This window comes from Moschus berezovskii, chromosome 6 (assembly GCF_049115385.1).
Source record: "Moschus berezovskii isolate FMDL1 chromosome 6, NW_MosBer_1.0, whole genome shotgun sequence".
In the NCBI taxonomy this organism is placed as follows: Eukaryota; Metazoa; Chordata; class Mammalia; order Artiodactyla; family Moschidae; genus Moschus; species Moschus berezovskii.
The window spans coordinates 34,609,423-34,630,489 of NC_142465.1; the positions used below are offsets into that span (position 1 = coordinate 34,609,423).

Consider the following 21,067-nt stretch of genomic DNA (forward strand, 5'->3'; position numbering starts at 1 on the left):
CTTTAGCATCAGTCCCTCCAATGAACATCCAGGATTGATCTCCTCTAGAATGGACTGGGTGGATCTCCTTGCAGTATAAGGGACTCTCAAGAGTCTTCTCCAACACCACAGTTCAAAAGCATCGATTCTTCGGCGATCAGCTTTCTTCACAGTCCAACTCTCACATCCATACATGACCACGGGAAAAACCATAGCCTTGACTAGACGGACCTTGGTTGGCAAAGTAATGTCTCTGCTTTTTAATATACTATCAAGGTTGGTCATAACTTTCCTTCCAAGGAGCAAGCGTCTTTTTATACCTACTCTCAAACAAAAGAGAGCCCAGGCCCTATCTCTACTGAAGCAGAGAGGATTTGTAATGGTGAAGTCTCCTTCCAAAGCTCTTGACAAATCCATTCTTGAACATTAAACCATGTGAGGTGCTCTCCTACCTCCACCATCCCCATGAACAGGGAAGAGAAAGCCTGCTCTAATGAAGCGCAACCTACTATCTGCTAGCTTCCAAAATTTTTTGACAGGTGTATGGGTAGGGTATTTTGCATTTTAAAACAGCTCTGCAAATTCTCTAATCTTACTACTATCAAAAAGTCTGGGACATTCCTGGCAGTCCAGTGGTTAGGACTCCGCGCTTCTACTCCTAGGGGCCTAGGTTTAATCCCTGGTCAGGAAACTGAGATCCCACAAGCCATGTGGCATGGCTAAAAAAAAAAAAGCATACTTTAATTCTCCTCCCCATGAAGAGAACAAAGCAGAAGTGACACTGAACAACCTCGGAAGCTAGGTCATAAAAGGTGATAAGCCCTCCATGTGGCACCCTCCCAGTTCAGACAAGCCTGGGGTCCTGAATTACCATGTAAGATAGCCAGCCAACCTAAATCCCTGATGCTAGAGAGTCTATGGACTGAAGCCTCAGGGGGTTAGAGACAGCAGTGCCAGCTGCTTGAGTCTTCCCAAGTCCAGCCACCAGACTTGTGAATGAGGAATCCTTGGAGATGACCCCATGCTCAGCTACTATCTGCCTCTAACTGTGTAAGACACTTCAGTAAGGAATGCTTTTAAGATCTGATTCCAGACCCAGCTATCATTTGATAGCATCCTCATGAGAAACCATGAGAAAGAACTGCCTGCTGCTAAGTCACTTCAGTCGTGTCCGACTCTGTACGACCCCATAGATGGCAGCCCACCAGGCTCCCCTGTCCCTGGGATTCTCCAGGCAAGAACACTGGAGTCGGTTGCCATTTCCTTCTCCAATGTGTGAAAGTGAAAAGTGAAAGTGAAGTCGCTCAGTCGTATCCGACTAGTAGCGACCCCATGGACTGCAGCCCACCAGGCTCCACTGTCCATGCGATTTCTAGGCAAGAGTACTGGAGTGGCTTGCCATTGCCTTCTCCGGAAAGAACTGCCTGCTGCTGCTGCTGCTAAGTCACTTCAGTCGTGTCCGACTCTGTGTGACCCCATAGACGGAAGCCCACCAGGGTCCCCCGTCCCTGGGGTTCTCCAGGCAAGAACACTGGAATGGGTTGCCATTTCCTTCTCCAATGTGTGAAAGTGAAAGTAAAGTCGCTCAGTCATGTCCAACCCCTAGCGACCCCACGGACTGCAGCCCACCAGGCTCCTCCATCCATTGGATTTTCTAGGCAAGAGTACTGGAGTGGCTTGCCATTGCCTTCTCCGGAAAGAACTGCCTACCTGAGTCCAAACATCAAAAAACTGTAAAAGAAAAAGTGAGTGGTATTTTACATCACTCAATTTTGGCATAGTGTGTTACACAGCAACAGATAGCCAAAACAGATTTTAGTACAGGGAGTGGGTTACTTCCATTACAAAAATTAAAATGTTTAGCTTTGGGACTGGGTGGCAGGAGAAAGCAAGAAGGGCCTTGAAAGTGTTAGTGGAAGCCTGAAGGATCTTACTGTTTTTATTTATTTTATTTTCGGCTGCACCAGGGCCTCATTGCTGAGTGTTCTCTCGCTGCAGTGAGTGGGTGCTACTCTTCGTTGTGGTGCATGGGATCTCACTGAAGTGGCTTCTCTGGTTGCAGAGCACAGACTCTAGGTGCACGGGCTTCACAGTTGCATCATGCGGGCTCGGTAGTTGTGGTGTGTGGCTCTAGGACAGTCCTTGAAGGGCCTTAAGGACACTGGTAGGAAGTTGTTAATATAAAGATTTAAAACAGGGTCACCAAACTACAAGCTACTGGCAAAATTCAACCTGCCTGCCTGTTTTCATAAATTTTTATTGGAACACAGTCAACATTCATGTTTACATACTGTCTATGTCTATGGCTGCTTTCTCACTACAAGTGCAGAGTTGGATAGGTGTGCCTGAGACCATAGAGTTCAAAATAAAATATTTATTATCTGGCCCTTGACAGAAAAAGGTTACTAATCCTTGGCTTAAAAGAAAGTGAGGAGGACCTCCATGGTGGTTCAGTGGTCAAGAATCTGTCTGTCAATGCAGGAGACACAGGTTCAACTCCTGGTCCAAGAAGATCCCATACGCCATGGAGCAACTAAGCCTCTGCACCACAACTACTGAGCCGTGCTCTAGAGCCCAGGGGTCACAGTTTCTGAAGCCCATGTAGCCTAGAGCCTGTGCTCTGCAACAAGAGAAGCCACTGCAGTGAGAAGTCTGTGCACTGGAACTAGAGAGTAGTCCTCACTCTCCACAACCAGAGAAACACCCAGCAACAAGGAACCGGCAGAGTCAAAAACAACTAATGAAACAACAAACCAATAAAAATTATTAAAAAAAAAAAGACAAAGATCATCAACAAAAAAAAAGTAAATTGATTATTTGAAGCTTACATCAAGAATAAAAATAAATAAAGTGAGGAGAGTGTTATTGGAAGCAACAGGAAAAGAGAATCTTATTAGATAATGGTGCAAAGTTTAGCAAAGCTGTCACCTGCAGTAATATGAAAAACAGATACAACTAATGTACTGACGAATATATATATATTGAACTAATAAAATGATGAATCTGGTATGGAGATTTCCAGGAAGAATCTCAAAAGTGTCAACTGTCTGTGGTTGTGTTTTTAGCTGTGTTCCATAAAGCACAGGTAGAGATGAGAAAAAGAAGCAATTATATAACTTTTGAGCAGAATATAGAGAAGTAATGAGAAGCCAGGGCACCACAGCTAGAGGGTAGCCCCTGCTTACCACAACTACTGAAAAGCCCATGTGGCAATGAAGACCCACTAGAGCCAAAACTAAATACATAAGATAATTTTTAAAAAAGAAGAAATGCCCCCTGAGCAATGATCAAATTCAAGGCAGTGTCAGGGAAACATGGCCTAAAGATTAAACTTTTATTCAGACCAAGGGTTGGCAAACTTTTCTTATAAAGGGCCTGGTAAGTATTTTAGGCTTTGAGGGCTTTACAGAGTCTCTGGTGAATATTCTTCTTTTATTTTTTAACAGTCCTTTAAAAACAAACAAAAAAAAACAAAAACGGGGAATTCCCTGGATGTCCAGTGGTTAAGGCTCCACACTTCCACTGCAAGGGGTGCAGGTCTGATCTGTGGTAGGATCAAGCAAGTCGCATGGCAAGGCCAAAAAAAAAAAAAGTAAAAACAAATCTCAGATCCCTGGCCAGTTTTCCTACCCCTAGTTAAGACTTGAAAGAGATTTAAGGTGGAGTCTCATAAATTCTTTAAAACAAAAGACTTTCTAAGAATATTAAAGGTGTTGTCCCACAAAAGGTTTTAAGGAAGCTGACAGGGTTTAAGACATGCTAGAAGAGTTGACTCGGTAGTTTGAGCATTCTTTGGCACTCCCTTTCTTTGGGATTGGAATGAAGACTGACCTTTTCCAGTCTTGTGGCCACTGCTGCGTTTTCCAAATTTGCTGGCGATTTGAGTGCAGCACTTTCATAGCATCATCTTTCAAGAGTTGAAATAGCTCAACTGGAATTCCATCACCACCACTAGCTTTGTTCGTAGTGATGCTTTCTAAGGCCCACTTGACTTCACATTCCAAGATGTCTGGCTCTAGGTCAGTGATCACGTTATCGTGACTTTCTTGGTCATGAAGATCTCTTTTGTACAGTTCTGTGTATTCTTGCCACCTCTTCTTAATATCTGCTGCTTCTGTTAGGTCCCTACCATTTCTGTCCTTTATCGAGCCCATCTTTGCATGAAATGTTCCCTTGGAATCTCTAATTTTCTTGAAGAGATCTCTTGTTTTTTCTATTCTGTTGTTTTCCTCTTTCTTTGCATTGATCACTGAGGAAGGCTTTCTTATCTCTCCTTGCTATTCTTTGGAACTCTGCATTCAGATGCTTATATCTTTCCTTTTCTCCTTTGCTTTTCACTTCTCTTCTTTTCACAGCTATTTGTAAGGCCTCCTCAGACAGCCATTTTGCTTTTTTGCATTTCTTTTCCATGGGGATGGTCTTGGTCCCTGTCTCCTTTACAATGTCACGAACCTCCGTCCAGAGTGCATCAGGCACTCTATCAGATCGAGTCCCTTAAATCTATTTCTCACTTCCACTGTATAATCATAAGGGATTTGATTTAGGTCATATCTGAATGGTCTAGTGGTTTTCCCTACTTTCTTCAATTTAAGTCTGAATTTGGCAATAAGGAGTTCATGATCTGAGCCACAGTCAGCTCCTGGTCTTGTTTTTGCTAACTGTATACAGCTTCTCCATCTTTGGCTGCAAATAATATAATCAATCTGATTTCAGTGTTGACCATCTGGTGATGTCCATGTGTAGAGTCTTCTCTTGTGTTGTTGGAAGAGGGTGTTTGCTATGACCAGTGTGTTCTCTTGACAAAACTCTATTAGCCTTTGCCCTGCTTCATTCCGTGCTCCAAGGCCAAATTTGCCTGTTACTCCAGGTGTTTCTTGACTTCCTACTTTTGCATTCCAGTCCCCTATAATGAAAAGGACATCTTTTTTGGGTGTTAATTCTAAAAGGTCTTGTAGGTCTTCATAGAACCGTTCAACTTCGGCTTCTTCAGCGTTACCGGTAGGGGCATAGGCCTGGATTACTGTAATATTGAATGGCTTGCCTTGGAAACGAACAGAAATCATTCTGTCGTTTTTAAGATTGCATCCAAGTACTGCATTTCAGACTCTTTTGTTGACCATGATGGCTACTCCATTTCTTCTAAGGGATTCCACACGCTAGTAAAGTCATGCTCAAAATTCTCCAAGCCAGGCTTCAGCAATATCTGAACCGTGAACTCCCAGATGTTCAAGCAGGTTTTAGAAAAGGCAGAGGAACCAGAGATCAAATTGCCAACATCCGCTGGATCATGGAGAAAGCAAGAGAGTTTCAGAAAAACATCTATTTCTGCTTCATTGACTATGCCAAAGCCTTTGACTGTGTCGATCACAATAAACTGTGGAACATTCTGAAAGAGATGGGAATACCAGACCACCTGACCTGCCTCTTGAGAAACCTGTATGCAGGTCAGGAAGCAACAGTCAGAACTGTACATGGAACAACCGACTGGTTCCAAATAGGAAAAGGAGTGCGTCAAGGCTGTATATTGTCACCTTGCTTATTTAACTTATATGCAGAGTACATCACGAGAAACGCTGGGCTGGAAGAAGCACAAGCTGGAATCAAGATCACTGGGAGAAATATCAATAACCTCAGATATGCAGATGACACTACCCTTATGGCAGAAAGTGAAGAGGAACTCAAAAGCCTCTTGATGAAAGTGAAAGAGGAGAGTGAAAAGGTTGGCTTGAAGCTCAACATTCAGAAAACAAAGATCATGGCATCTAGTCCCATCACTTCATGGGAAATAGATGGAAAAACAGTGGAAACAGTGTCAGACTTTATTTTTTTGGACTCCAAAATCACTGCAGATGCTGATTGCAGTCATGAAATTAAAAGACGCTAAGTTATGACCAACCTTGATAATATATTAAAAAGCAGAGACATTACTTTGCCAACAAAGGTCCGTCTAGTCAAGGCTATGGTTTTTCCCGTGGTCATGTATGGATGTGAGAGTCGGACTGTGAAGAAAGCTGATCGCTGAAGAATTGATGCTTTTGAACTATGGTGTTGGAGAAGACTCTTGAGAGTCCCTTGTACCGCAAGGAGATCCAACCAGTCCATTCTAAGGGAGATCGACCCTGGGTGTTCATTTGAAAGATTGATGCTAAAGCTGAAACTACAATACTCTGGCCACCTCATGCGACGAGTTGACTCACTGGAAAAGACTCTGATGCTGGGAAGGGTTGGGGGAGGGAGGAGAAGGGGACGACCGAGAATGAGATGGCTGGATGGCATCACTGACTCTGTGGACGTGAGTTTGAGTGAACTCCGGGAGTTGGTGATGGACAGGGAGGCCTGGCGTGCTGTGATTCATGGGGTCGCGGAGAGTCGGACACGACTGAGCGACTGAACTGAACTGAGAAGAGTTGACTCACTGGAAAAGACTCTGATGCTGGGAAGGATTGGGGGCAGGAGGAGAAGGGGACAACAGAGAATGAGATGGCTGGATGGCATCACCGACTCTGTGGACATGAGTTTGAGTGAACTCCGGGAGTTAGTGGTGGACAGGGGGACCTGGCGTGCTGTGATTCATGGGGTCGCAAAGAGTCGGTCACAACTGAGCAACTGAACTGAACTGAAAACCAAAATATGGCACCCTGGCATATTGAATATTTTAAGCTGAAATATCTGAGAAAAGATTAGAAAGAGTAAAGTCACTTTAGTCTTCTCCCCACTCTTTTCCCTTAAGGCAAATCATAAAACCCTCCTCTAAGAAGAGCCCTTCCTATAGCTGTAAGAAAAGAGCATCTGTATATCCAAAGACAAAGGGACAAGGAGAGGAGTCCTAACAGCTGCTGCTGCTGCTAAGTCGCTTCATTTGTGTCCGACTCTGTGCGACCCCATAGACGGCAGCCCACTAGGCTCCTTTGTCCCTGGGATTCTCCAGGCAAGAATACTGGAGTGGGTTGCCATTTTCTTCTCCAATGTATGCATGCATGCTAAGGCGCTTCCGTCGTGTCCGACTCTTCAGTCATGTCCCCATGGACAGCAGCCCACCAGGCTCCTCTGTCCATAGGATTCTCCAGGCAAGAATATTGGAGTGAGTTGCCATTTCCTTCTCCAGTCCTAACAGCAGGCCATGCTAAACTTCCACCAATTTATGCACTGACTTCATATTCTCTGATCTATCATTTCTCCACACTGTCTACTCGTCACTAAACCTAGCATAAAATACTCAGCTTCAAACACTTCTTTGAGCCCTCATTTATACCTCCCGTTTCACATAAAATGTACATTAGATAAATCTGTGTACTTTGTCAGTTTAATTTTCAAATCCAGCCAGGAACCCTAGGAGGGTCAAGGAAAACATTTTTCCTCCTCTACAAAGCCTAAGGTAGAGAAGGGCTTATATCAGTGTGTAAGTGTGGCTTTTGTCTAACAGAGTGAACCCTTCAATAAGACTCACAGAGAAGAATTTTACATTCAGAAACGTTATCATCTTGGACTAAAAAGAATAGAGACAGTACACAATGAACAGAGGCTTTGAGGATGGTTCCTGGGCAATAGGGGCTAAACCTAATCTCAAAACTAGCCATATGTGCATGGTTGGATTTCAGAATTGATGTGGACCAGTGACTGTTCTGTTCTTTACATCCTTCTTTATTTTTGAAAAGGAATGTCTACAGTTGCTACCTTAAGTCCATTACTGCATACGGGTGGGCTGGTTATGGGAGAAGATAATATGACGTTTTAGTGCACAGGTCTTCAAAGTGAAAACAAGGGTACTCAAGGAGCTATACCCAAGGAACTATATCCAATAGCCTTATCTCCACCTGGATCTGATTTAGAAGACAAGATCCTGGATCTCTAAATGTTAAATTGTTAAAATTGTTAAAACTCAACATTCAGAAAACTAAGATCACGGCATCTGGTCCCATCACTTCATGGCAAATAGATGGGGAAACAATGAAAACAGTGACAGACTATCTTTTTGGGCTCCAAAATCACTGCAAATGGTAACTGCAGCCATGAAATTAAAAGATGCTCGCTCCTTGGAAGAAAAGTTATGACCAACCAAGACAGCATATTAAACAGCAGAGACATTACTTTGTCAACAAAGGTCCGTCTAGTCAAAGCTATGGTTTTTTCAGTAGTCATGTACAGATTTGAGAGTTGGACTATAAAAAAAGCCAAAGAATTGATGCTTTTGAACTGTGGTGTTGTAGAAGACTCTTGAGAGTCTCTTGCACAGCAAGGAGATCCAACCAGTCCATCCTAAAGGAAATCAGTCCTGAATATTCATTGGAAGGACTGATGCTGAAGCTGAAACTCCAATACTTTGGCCACCTGATGCAAAGAACTGGTTCATTTGAAAAGACCCTGATGCTGGGAAAGATTGAAGGCAGGAGAAGGGGAGGACAGAGGATGAGATGGTTGGATGACATCACCGACTCAATGGACATGAATTTGAGTAAACTCTGGGAGTTGGAGATGGACAGGGAAGCCTGGATCTCAAGCCTGAGCCTGATGCTATACTAGATAAGACTGTGAGGGCTTCAGTTTTGCCTTTGAGTGCTTGTGTTTTGCATTTGGAGGAAGATAAATAATCTGTAGCCAGAGGGAAGACTAAACCAGCTTTGAAATAAGTTTTGCATATTCTTGACACTAGGGGCTACCCTGGTGGCTCAGACAGTAAAGAATCTGCCTGCAATGCAGGAGACCAGGGTTCATTCCCTGGTTGGGAAGATCCCTTCGAGAAGGGAATGGCTACCCACTCCAGTATTCTTGCCTAGGAAATCCCATGGACAGAGGAACCTGGTGCACCACAGTCCATGGGCTCGAAAAGAGTCAGGACACGACTGAGAGACTAACACTTAACACTTCACTTCATTCCTGACACTTCTCCCAGCAAGAGGTAGACTCGAATTCCTTCCCTTCCCTTTAAATATGGATTGGCCTTAGTGAGTTGCTTCTAATGAAGAAAATGCAGTGGAAATGACAATGATTCTGAATTTAGGTCATAAAAGACAAAATAGTTCCCTTCTGGCTCTCTTACTTGGAACAAGTACTTTAGCAGCCCTAAACCTCCATGTAAGAAGTCTGGCTACCATGAAGTCTTTCCTCTATGCTGGAAAGACTACAAAGAATTCGAGGGAGATAACAAGGAGCCCCAACTATTCCAGCTTTTACCTATTTGTACTTCCCTGCTCAAGTGTCAGACAAGTGAGTCTAGTGGGCCCCCAAAATAACTCCAGACCAGGCTAACTACAAATACTTTTTTGCACAAGAATCACTTAGCGGGCTTCCCTGGCAGCTTCAATTTGGGACACCTGGGCTCGATGCCTGGGTTGGGAAAATCCCCTGGAGAAGGAAATGGCAACCCACTCCAGTATTCTTGTCTGGAAAATTCCATGGACAGAGGAGCCTGGTGGTCTACCATGGGGTCTCAAAGAGTCAGACACAACAGAAGCAACTTAGCATGCAAGCACACATGCCACAACCACTGAAGCTCGGTGCCCTGGAGCCTGTTCAGTTCAGTTCAGTCACTCAGTCGTGTCCGACTCTCCGCGACCCCATGAATCACAGCACGCCAGGCCTCCCTGTCCATCACCAACTCCCGGAGTTCACTCAAACTCATGTCCACAGAGTCGGTGATGCCATCCAGCCATCTCATTCTCCGTCGTCCCCTTCTCCTCCCGCCCCCAACCTTTCCCAGCATCAGAGTCTTTTCCAGTGAGTCAACTCGTCGCATGAGGTGGCCAAAGTATTGTAGTTTCAGCTTTAGCATCAATCTTTCCAATGAACACCCAGGATCGATCTCCCTTAGAATGGACTGGTTGGATCTCCTTGCGGTACAAGGGACTCTCAAGAGTCTTCTCCAACACCACAGTTCAAAAGCATCAATTCTTCGGCGATCAGCTTTCTTCACAGTCCAACTCTAGAGCCTGTACTCTTCAATAAAAGAAGCCACTGCAATAAGAAGCTTGAGCAATGCAATGAAGAGTAGCCCCTGCTACCTGCAACTAAAGAAAAGCCAATGCAGCAACAAAGACCCAGCACAGCCAAAAATAAATAAATTAAAAAAAACAAAAAAAACATGAGCCTAGTCAACACCCAGAACCACAAGAGTTTTATGCCAAGTTTGGAGTGGTTTTGTTCATAACTGCAACAACATGCCTGGAGACTCTAGTCTTCGCAGCCCCATGGATTATAGCCCACCAGGCTCCTCTGTCTATGGGATTTCCCAAGCAAGAATACTGGAGTGGGTTGCTATTTCCTTCTCCAGGGGATCAAACCTGAGTCTCCTGCACTGGCAGGTGGATTCTTACCGCTGATCCACCAGGGAAACCCCCTTTTTTATATTATCAACAAAATGACATAAAACAATATCTTTATGCTCCCCCAACTCCTTCTTTCCACAGTTGAAATATTTGATTTGACCATAGTAAAAAATATTTTTATGGGTGATTTTAAATATATACAATTATAATGTGACAAGTATTATGTTTCAAACTATGTCAGTCTAACTTTAAATGCTATTTCAAAGCACCTAGATTTACACACACAGAACTAATGGTTTGCTGCTTACTTGCATATTATTTCACTTATTTTACAAATTTTTTTTTACTGAATAAATAATTTGAGACTAGTAGTCATATAATCTCTGCAACATAATACTAATTTGTAGTGCTTTAAAAAGTGGTTATACTTTCAGCATGTTTGATCCTTGGGTTGGGAAGATCCCTTGGAGGAAGAAATGGAACCTACTCCAGTATCCTTGCCTGGGAAATCCCATACAGAGGAGCCTGGTAGACTACACTCCATGGGGTCACAAAGAGTCAGACGCAACTAAGCATGCCCACACACACTTGGCATGTACATACCTGCAGCAGAACTAGAATAATCATCACTAATATATAATGAACCACTCTTTCTAATGTCTCTTCATTGTTAAATGCCATGGTCTAAGTTCAGAAAAAATAAATCTTTTGCATTTGAAGATATAAAATTCAATGTTTTTAGATCACTGGCAGAGAATTTAATGTTCTGGAGAAGGAAATGGCAACCCACTCCAGTGTTCTTGCCTGGAGAATCCCAGGGACGGGGGAGCCTGGTGGGCTTCCGTCTATGGGGTCACACAGAGTCAGACGCGACTGAAGTGACTTAGCAGCAGCAGCAGCAGCAGCTCTTAAAAGAAAAAATGGAATATGATGTTCACAGATTATAAACATGGTTAAGCTCAATTTCTGTACAGAAATTTAAATAGTTGAGCCAAGTACCAATTGGCCCCAGCAGAATGGCAGAAGGTATTCTGGAAAAGGCAAAGTAAGGAGGCTTGAGGTCAAGATAACTTACTCTGAAAATGTAATTACTTTCTCCTTGTATAAACACTTCCAACTAGACATTGTAAGGAAAAAAAGCTTTACTCTTCTATGAAACCAAATAACTAAAACATCCTAAATTATTTAGCAGCAGTTTAATTAACCTTTTTTCACTTTCCTAGATTGTCATAAATATATATATATATATATACACATATTTTTTTTTTAGCAAGCAAGCATTGAGAAGAAAAAAATCAAACATAATCATAATCACTTTGGGAAGAAATTTTAAAGAATAAAATACGTGTTCTACTTTAGATATGATTCTTCAAACACTGAGTAATACGTATACCCCCAAGCATACAGGGGCTTCTCTGGTAGCTTGGACAGTAAAGCGTCTGCCTACAATGCAGGAGACCTGGGTTCGATCCCTGGGTCAGGAAGATCCCCTGGAGAAGGAAATGGCAACCCACTCCAGTATTCATGTCTGGAAAATCCCATGGACTGAGGAGCCTGGTGGGCTACAGTCCATGGGGTCGCAAAGAGTCGGACACGACTGAGTGACTTCTCTTCACTTCACTTCATACATATTACATATACCCAAGTCTGGGTAACTAAAACGAAAGAGAAGGTCAGTGTGCAAAAATTTATTTAATCCATAATGTGGTTGATTTTAAATCCTGAAGGAAATCAATCCTGAATATTCATGGGAAGAATTGATGTTGAAGCTGAAGCTCCAATATTTTGGCTATCTGAAGCAAAGAGTCAACTCATTGGAAAAGACCCTGATGCTGGGAAAGACTGAAGGCAAAAGGATAAGAGGGCGGCAGAGGATGAAATGGTTAGACAGCATCACTGACTCAATGGACATGAATCTGAGCAAACTCTGGGAGATGGTAAAGAGGAGCCTGGTGTGCTGTAGTCCATGGGAATCACAAAGAGTCGAACACGACTTAATGAACAACAACAACAATAAAATGGCAGATTTAAAATATCCTCTTGCTCATACAGCAGAAGTTTAGGCCCTGTACAAATTTTGAAATATTAGTAAATGAAGATCACTCTTCCTCCAGAGAGTCCACAACTACCTAATTCTTCCTTTCTCATTCAAAAGTCCCTCAATAAAACTGACTTCAGATGTTAGAAAAATACTAAACTCAATGAACTAAATCACATTAAAGAATGAATATTTGAGAGGCCCTAACTTTTCATAAGATATTAATAAAAGACTGTAAAAAGTATAATGCAATATAGTGGGAAAAACTCTGGTTTCCCCTCAAATTTTTCTTTAAGTATGACATCAAAGGGATGGGGCTATTATACTTACCACTGCATCCCCCGGCACCTAGTACAGGGATAAGCACATTAGTAAGCACTCCAAACTCTGCACACAAGAATATTTTGTTTTTATTCCCTACATAAGAAACATGTGTTCTATAAGAAACATGTGTTCTAGTTCTGTTCTATCAGTGATGAGCTACATAATCTTTTAGAGAAGGAAACGGCAACCCACTCCAGTATTCTTACCTAGAGAATCCTGTGGACAAAGGAGCCTGGTGGGCTGCCGTCTTTGGGGTTGCCCAAAGTAGGACACAACTGAAGCGACTTAGCAGCAGCAGCACATAATCTTTAGTAAGGATCCAATCTCTCAAGCTTTAGTTTCCATTACACAACATAAAATGATGTGAGGGAGTGACTGGGATGAGGATTAAATAGTAAGTCTCATGAGGCCAAAGACACTGTCTTACTCACCTCTGCATCCCCATGTCTAACAAAGTGGCTTGGGCACATTCAAATATTTATTGGACCAAGTTTTTTCCAGCTCTTACTCCATCATTCTTTATCATTTTTGAATTAGTTTTCTAAAGATACAGTATTCTAGTCCAATGAGCAGTAATTTAGTCCAATAAGCAGTAATTTAAGACTCCTCCTCTACCCTAAGTTCAGTTACCAGAAAAGGACTTTTAAAACTAAAACACTTCTAAAATCTTCTCCACCTCTCCACACAGGTGTTTTGTGTGACTGATACTATTTATTCCCTGGATGGAGCTTTTAAAAAATGTAAGATTTGGACAAAGACAAGATGCCAGAAGTAATACAAGTTTCCAGATTCTTCTGAGTTGTTTTTTTTTTTTCCAGTTTGATTTTATTAAAACACTATTAGAAGTACCTGCAATAATCAGGTTAAGCCAAGAAGCCAAATATTACTACTATTATTACCTATTCCATATGCCCATAAATGACTGAGAGATACATCCCTTCATTTAAGTTCGTATTTTTCACAGCACGCAACCAACTACCATCTACTCATTGTTTATAGAGTCCTTTCTGTAGTACTGTTATAAAAGGTAACATTTAAAAGGACCTTGGGGAATTCCCTGGTGGCCCAGTGGTTAGGACTCCATGCTTTCACCATCAAGGTTTAATCCTAGTCAGGCAACTAAGATCCTGCAAACCACATGGCAGGGGCAAAGAAAATTTAAAGTTAAAATAAATAAATAAAAGGACTTTGTGCCTTTGGAACACTATTCTTCAAATTAGGTGTAGCCTTCACAAAGTTGGTGCATCTCTACAATCAGATAGTAATGAATGTAATAAATTCAAGAACTTCAGGTAGAACAAATTACTATGATTGACATACTCCCAAATTATCCTAATTATTAAAGTCTAATAATAGCTTCTGAAATATTAACCTATATCCTCACTAGCAACTTACAGTCTGTATCCTGACAATGAACACTTCCGTTATGTTCATTCAATTGCCTACTAGGTACCAGACATTGTTCTAGCCCAGAGATCAGCAAACTTTTTCTGTAAATGGCCAAACAGCAAATATTTTAGGCTTTACAGGCCTTACAGTCTCTGCTGCAATACTCAACTCCACTGTTGTAGTGTGAAAGCAGCCACAGACAATACACTAATGAATGAGTATGAAGTGAAGTGAAGTGAAGTCGCTCAGTCGTGTCCGACTCTTTGCGACCCCGTGGACTGCAGCCCACCAGGCTGCTCTGTCCATGGGATTCTCCGGGCAAGAATACTGGAGAATGAATGAGTATGACTATGCTCTAATTAAACTTCACTTGCAAAAACAGGTAGCAGGGTGTTTTTGGCTTGTGAACCCTTGTTCTATCCCTATGGGGAGACAGCAGTGAAGCGAATTTTTAGAAGTTAAAATTGTTTAATTAATTAAAATATACATGTATACAAGCAGCCTAACAGATGCTAATAAGTCTCTGAAGAAAAATAAAGTGGGGTAATGGGGGTAAAGAGACCTAGGACTTCATTGATAAGATGACATTTGTGCCTGACATTGAAAGAAAGAAGAAAAGCCACGCTACCTCCACAGTTCAGTTCAGTTGCTCAGTCGTGTCCGACTCTTTGCGACCCCATGAATCACAGCATGCCAGGCCTCCCTGTCCATCACCAACTCCCAGAGTTCACTTAAACTCATGTCCATCGAGTTGGTGATGCCATCCAGCCATCTCATTCTTTGTCGTCCCCTTCTCCTCCTGCCCCCAATCCCTCCCAACATCAGAGTATTTTCCAGTGAGTCAACTAGTCGCATGAGGTGGCCAAAGTATTGGAGTTTCAGCTTTGGCATCAGTCCTTCCAATGAACAGAAAAAGTATTTCAGGGAGAGGCAACGGCAAGTATAAAGGCTCTGAAGAAGAACAATCTGGCATCTTAGGAAAACAGCAAGGATGTCATCGTGGCTAAAGGGACATGAGCAGAGGAAAGTCACAGGAAATTAGGCCAGAGATAAACTGAGGCAAGGTTCTGCATCATCTTTTAAGACCACTGTGAGAACTTAGTTTTTTTTTCGTTTGCTTGATTTTAATTAATTGATTTATTTATTTGGCTGTGTTGGGTCTCAGTTGTGGCACAGATTCTCTAGTTGTGCTGTGCAGACTCAGCTGCTCTGTGGCATGTGGAACCTTAGGTTCCCTGACCAAGGCTCGAACCTGTGTCTTCTGTATTGCGGGGCAGATTCTTAATCACTGGGCCATCAGGGAAGTCTTACAACTTTGTTTTTGACTCTGAGATGGAAAGCCCCTGGAAAATTTTGAGCAAGGAGAGACAACCCAACTTGACTTTCTTTTCAGAGGATCATTCTAGATGTCTATTGAGAACAGACTGTACAGAGATAAAGAAAAAGGCAGAGAAATCAGTCAGAAGACTAATGCAATAATCCAGGAAAAAGAGAATGGCAATCTGAATCTTGGTGGTAGCAGCAGAAACGGTATTGAAATGGTATTGATCAGATTCAGTATGCGTTTTGAAGGCAAAACTAACAGATTAGACGTGAAATGTTACAGAGAGAAAAACATCAACTAGGTTTAAGGATCAAGTAACCGGAAGGAGTCTCTATTTCCTGATATGGGGATGACTGTGGGAAAAATCTTGAGGGAAGCATATTAAGTTCAAGATGCATATCAGACAGTCACACACGGAGATGTTAAGAGGGCAATGAGATAGACAAGTTTGGAGTTAATACACTTTTACATTATGATTGTCCCCAGTACGTTTGAACTCTCCAACTGGGTGATAAAATCCTTAAGAACACAACCAACTCACTTTCACTTTATTCACAGGTAAACAGAGGTGCTGGGGGTGAAAGACAGCAGCTATAACTGACAGTTGACAAAGAAATATATAGAAATCAAACAAAGCTGACAAAAACTAGAAATATCGAGCATTCCAAGATTACACTCATCCCTCAGTATCCACTCAGGGAACTGATTCTATACCCCTGCAAATACAAAAATCCTCGGATGTTCAAGTCCCTTATATAAAATGTCACAGTATTTGCATACAACCTATACATCCTCCTGGATACTTTAAATCATCTCTATATTACTACTTATATTAATAATATCTAATATAATTAAAACACATTATCAGTCAGTCAGTTCAGTTGCTCAGTCATGTCCGACTCTTTGCAACCCCATGAATTGCAGCACGCCAGGCCTCCCTGTCCATCACCAACTCCCAGAGTTTACCCAAACTCATGTCCATCAAGTTGGTGATGCCATCCAGCCACCTCATCCTCTGTCATCCCCTTCTCCTCCTGCCCCCAATCCCTCCCAGCATCAGGATCTTTTCCAATGAGTCAACTCTTCACATGAGGTGGCCAAAGTATTGGAGTTTCAGCTTCAGCATCAGTCCCTCCAATGAACACCCAGGACTGATCTCCTTTAGAATGGACTGGTTGGATCTCCTTGCAGTCCAAGGGACTCTCAAGAGTCTTCTTCAACACCACAGTTCAAAAGCATCAATTCTTTGGCGATCAGCTTTCTTTCAACTCTCACGGTCCAACTCTCACATCCATACATGACCACTGAAAAAACCACAGCCTTGACTAGACGAACCTTTGTTGGCAAAGCAGTCTCTGCTTTTTAGTATGCTATCTAGGTTGGTCATCGGAGAAGGCAATGGCAAGCCACTCCAGTACTGTTGCCTGGAAAATCCCATGAACAGAGGAGCCTGGTAGGCTGCAGTCCATGGGGTCGCTAAGAGTCGGACGACTGAGTGACTTCACTTTCACTTTTTACTCTCATGCATTGGAGAAGGAAATGGCAACCCACTCCAGTGTTCATGCTTGGAGAATCCCAGGGACGGGGGAGCCTGGTGGGCTGCCATCTCTGGGGTCACATAGAGTCAGACACGACTGAAGTGACTTAGCAGCAGCAGGTTGGTCATAACTTTCCTTCCAAGGAGTAAGCGTTTTTTAATTTCATGGCTGCAATCACCATCTGCAGTGATTCTGGAGCCCCCAAAAATAAAGTCTGACAGTTTCCACTGTTTCCCACTATGCTGCGTCACTTCAGTCGTGTCCGACTCTGTGTGACCCCATAGACAGAAGCCCACCAGGGTCCCCCGTCCCTGGGATTCTCCAGGCAAGAACACTGGAGTGGGTTGCCATTTCCTTCTCCAATGTGTAAAAGTGAAAAGTGAAAGTGAAGTCGCTCAGTCGTGTCCGACCCTTAGCGACCCCACGGACTGCAGACTACCAGGCTCCTCCATCCATGGGATTTTCTAGGCAAGTTTCCCACTATAGATAGTTGTAAAGGATATGTAATCAGTTGTCAGTTGGTGGCAAATTCAAGTTACACTTTTCATAACCTTCTGGAATCTTTTTTTTTCAATCTATAGTTGGTTGAAACTGTCCATGCAGAACCTTAAGATAAGGAAACCCAATGACATTTACTCTATGAACAAACAGCTATACAAATATGTCAGTAATTCCCAAATGTATATGTAATTGTACAAAATATTTGTAATTATCTTTAGTTACACTTAACATTATTTTTAAATGACATATTTTAAAAGGACTGCTACTAAAAATGGAAGAAATTATATATAAAAGAGTAAACATAAATTATTAGAAAATTTTATGTGTTATTCTCACAGGATTTGTTAGGTGGCAAATGAAATTACATAAATGAAAGTCATTTAATAAACACTGACTTTGGACTCACCCTGTGCTGGAAATAAATGGTAGAGATAAGAAAAAGCAAGCCATCATTCAAGCTCAAGTCTCTTCTTGAGAGAGAAAAATAAAAACTATTATAATACAATGTGATCAGTGGAATGAAAACAGACTTGGGATCAAGACATCTGGATCTGAATTTTACCACCATGCCTGGCTTACAGTCTGAGCTGCTAACTATGCTTAGCTTGCTGACCATTCAAATACAAGCAACAGGCCAGACCTATGAGCAGCAGTTTGCCAACATCTGGTATATAGGAATACTGGGAACAAAGACAGTGATCAGAATAGATGATTCTGTGCCCTGTTCCCCTGGCTAAGATAAGGTTTGGAAGTTGAAGAGGCATACATGTCACTGAACATTAACTTTCCTCCCTATTCTCTTTGCATGGCTAATTCTCACTCTCCTTTCAGGTCTCGGATCAGATGTCACTAATTCCAGCACCTATATTCTTCCCCTCCCTACCCCAATCTGAGACTGATCAATGCTTTTTCTACAGGCATCCAAGAAGCCTTCACTACTTCTATCAGAGCTTTCCCATTAAACTGTAACCTCTGTTTGTAGTAACTGTCCTTCCTGCTAGACTGTAAACCCAGTTTACAGGAACCTGTAAGGAGGAACCTGTCCATCTGCTCCAAACGACCTCCCAAGCATCTAGTTCAGTGCCTTGCTCATGGCAGATGTTAGGAAATACCCACTGAAATGAACAAATCTAGCAATAGTCGAATTTCCCATCCAGCAACAGCTTTTCAAGAACCTGTCAGGAGACAGATCCTTGGGCAGGTTCTCACCTTCCAAACAGTACTTTTGTCTCCCCTCCCAGCACCCAGGTCAAACTCTTGCCCTCTTCTAACTCTTCTGTTTCCTTAGTCAGACTGAAAGAATTGAAAGCTAATTCTGACTGAAACCTTGCTCCCTTCCCTTTCCAACTCTAAAGTGGAGAGTCCCCATTTCCTTACTGTAATTGTGCTGTCATGTCCCTATCAAGCAAGCAACAGCATATTTACCAGTTTCCAGGATATTTAAGGGTAGGGTACTGAACACATCCAAATATTCTACTTTTCAGTAAGAAAGGGGAGAAAATAGAAGCAGGAAAGGTAAACAACAGGAAACAGAACAAGGAAGTCTAGTTATTAAAGAGCTGGAATAACAGCTCTTTTTACAGTAAACCACTTCGGCCCTAAGAGAAGAAAGAGAGTAACAGAGCTCCAACTCCACACTCTCCCAGCCTCTACACCTGCACCATCAGTAAAGGACACCTTTGCTCTGCAGCTTCTTCCCATACCTCTACTCTGCATCTGCTGATACTACAACTTGCTCTGAAACATCAAGACTAATCTCATATGATCTCTCACCCTCCTTTACATTACTCACTACAAGAATTCCAGAACTCTGGAGCCATCCTAAATCCTCCACTCACATCCCCATATGACTAAGTACATCCCCTTTCATGAACTCCCCCCTCTCCTATTCATCTCTCAATTCCTGAAATCTTTTCACCATATCCTCTGGAACTTATCAACAAAATCTCCTATATTTTGACCTCTTGTCTGAATGATCCCTTCACCTTTTTGCTCAAGAGGAAATCTAATAGCTGAGGCCACTGCTCTCTCCACAGTCTGATCTGTGGCTGTTTTCTCTCCCACACCCCTGACACCATGTACCTGGGTGGGGGGCAGTGCATGGAGAGTCGGGGGGAGGAGTAGAAGGAGGTACTCACTGTGTACCTTGTTTCCAGATTATTCCCCTCTATTCCTTCCTAAAAAAGCCCTCTCTCAGGCCATACCTCCACTTCCCCACCCCTCTGTTACATTCATCTAGATAAGGTGGGTCACTTTTCAAGCCTCAAAGCTTTAAGTTCCTACCTCACTGGCCTGTCATAATTCCAGGTGATTTCAAATGTTCACCGAGATGATTGCTATGATACTCTGACCTCAGTTCCTTGACCTCTTGCATGCAATGATCTTGTCCTTTATGCTGCTTTAGCCACTCGCTTCCTCTGTCAACACACTGATGCTGCTGCTGCTGGTAAGTCACTTCAGTCGTGTCCAACTCTGTGTGACCCCATAGATGGAAGCCCACCAGGCTGCCCCGTCCCTGGGATTCTCCAGGCAAGAACACTGGAGTGGGCTGCCATTTCCTTCTCCAATGTGTGAAAGTGAAAAGTGAAAGTGAAGTTGCTCAATCTTGTCCGACCCTTAGCGACCCCACGGACTGCAGCCTACCAGGCTCCTCCATCCACAGGATTGTCCAGGCAACAGTACTGAAGTGGCTTGCCATTGCCTTCTCTGCTGTCAACATACTAGAACTTGTCAATATGATTAACTCTAGTCCTTCCATGCCCTCCACTTCATCTGCATGCCTCTCTCCAATCACCACTTCCTATCTTTACAATTGCTCCCTCTAGCACCCCAACTACAACAATATTTTGACCTCAACAGAACTTACAAGCAATTGATCCTACCCTGCTCCTGTCCTCATTTCCGACCTCAGCTTAGAGCTCAAGGTCCACCATTACAATCGCGCCCTTTCATGCACCTCGAGACTCCTGCACCCTCCCACACTTCATCATACTTGCCTGGGAAAACACCTACCCTTGTTAAATACAACTCCCTGTCAAACAGGACATTCAAGAGATAACTGGAGTCAAACCTGACTTTTGAACTTACAAGAGCTTTCTTTTTCCTCTTCAAGGGACGATATCTAGAGGCTATCAGGATGGTCCAGCGTTTGATGTTCTGTCTTAGGCTGTCCTGCAATGTGGCCCCTAACAAAACTAGGCTGACCAAACTCCAGGTAATAGAATTGTTTACCTTCAAACCAAGAAGGTTGGGAAAGCAGCAAAATCCAAATGTGGAGTGTGCCCAGACCAACTTTAAGGAGTTTGTGCTGTGAGACCTAAAGTTCTTACAAGGTTGTCTAAAACAAAACAGACAGGTCAGCAGGGCTTATCATGATTCCATGTGAGCTAAAGGTGTCTGTGGCAAGATGAAGCATATTTTTCTTACTAAAGAGCAGAAAATCGTTTGGAAGTGTTAAAGGCACAAACACAGAGTCAGAAAACCAAATTTTTTAAATGAGGCTTTTTGTGTAATAAAAAAAAAAAAGTAAAAGCAAAAAGAGAAACAATTGGAAATTTGAAAACTGACAGGATATTTGATATTAAGGAATTGTTAAATTTTTTGATGTGGTATTGGTTATTCTTTGGTAAATGTATATATCTTCTAGAGATACAATATGAAATATTTATGAATAAAATATGATATCTGGGACAGCTTCAAAATAAGGGTGGAA

The 21,067-nt window shown here is 42.5% G+C and overlaps 1 protein-coding gene and 1 pseudogene across 1 annotated transcript in view; one reads left to right on the plus strand and one right to left on the minus strand.

The window, feature by feature from the left end:
- Positions 1–21,067, minus strand: part of LOC148777584 (uncharacterized) — an 87,972-nt gene that overhangs the window by 26,528 nt on the left and 40,377 nt on the right. The window lies entirely within an intron of this gene.
- Positions 20,492–20,853, plus strand: LOC148777585 (large ribosomal subunit protein eL34 pseudogene; annotated as a pseudogene).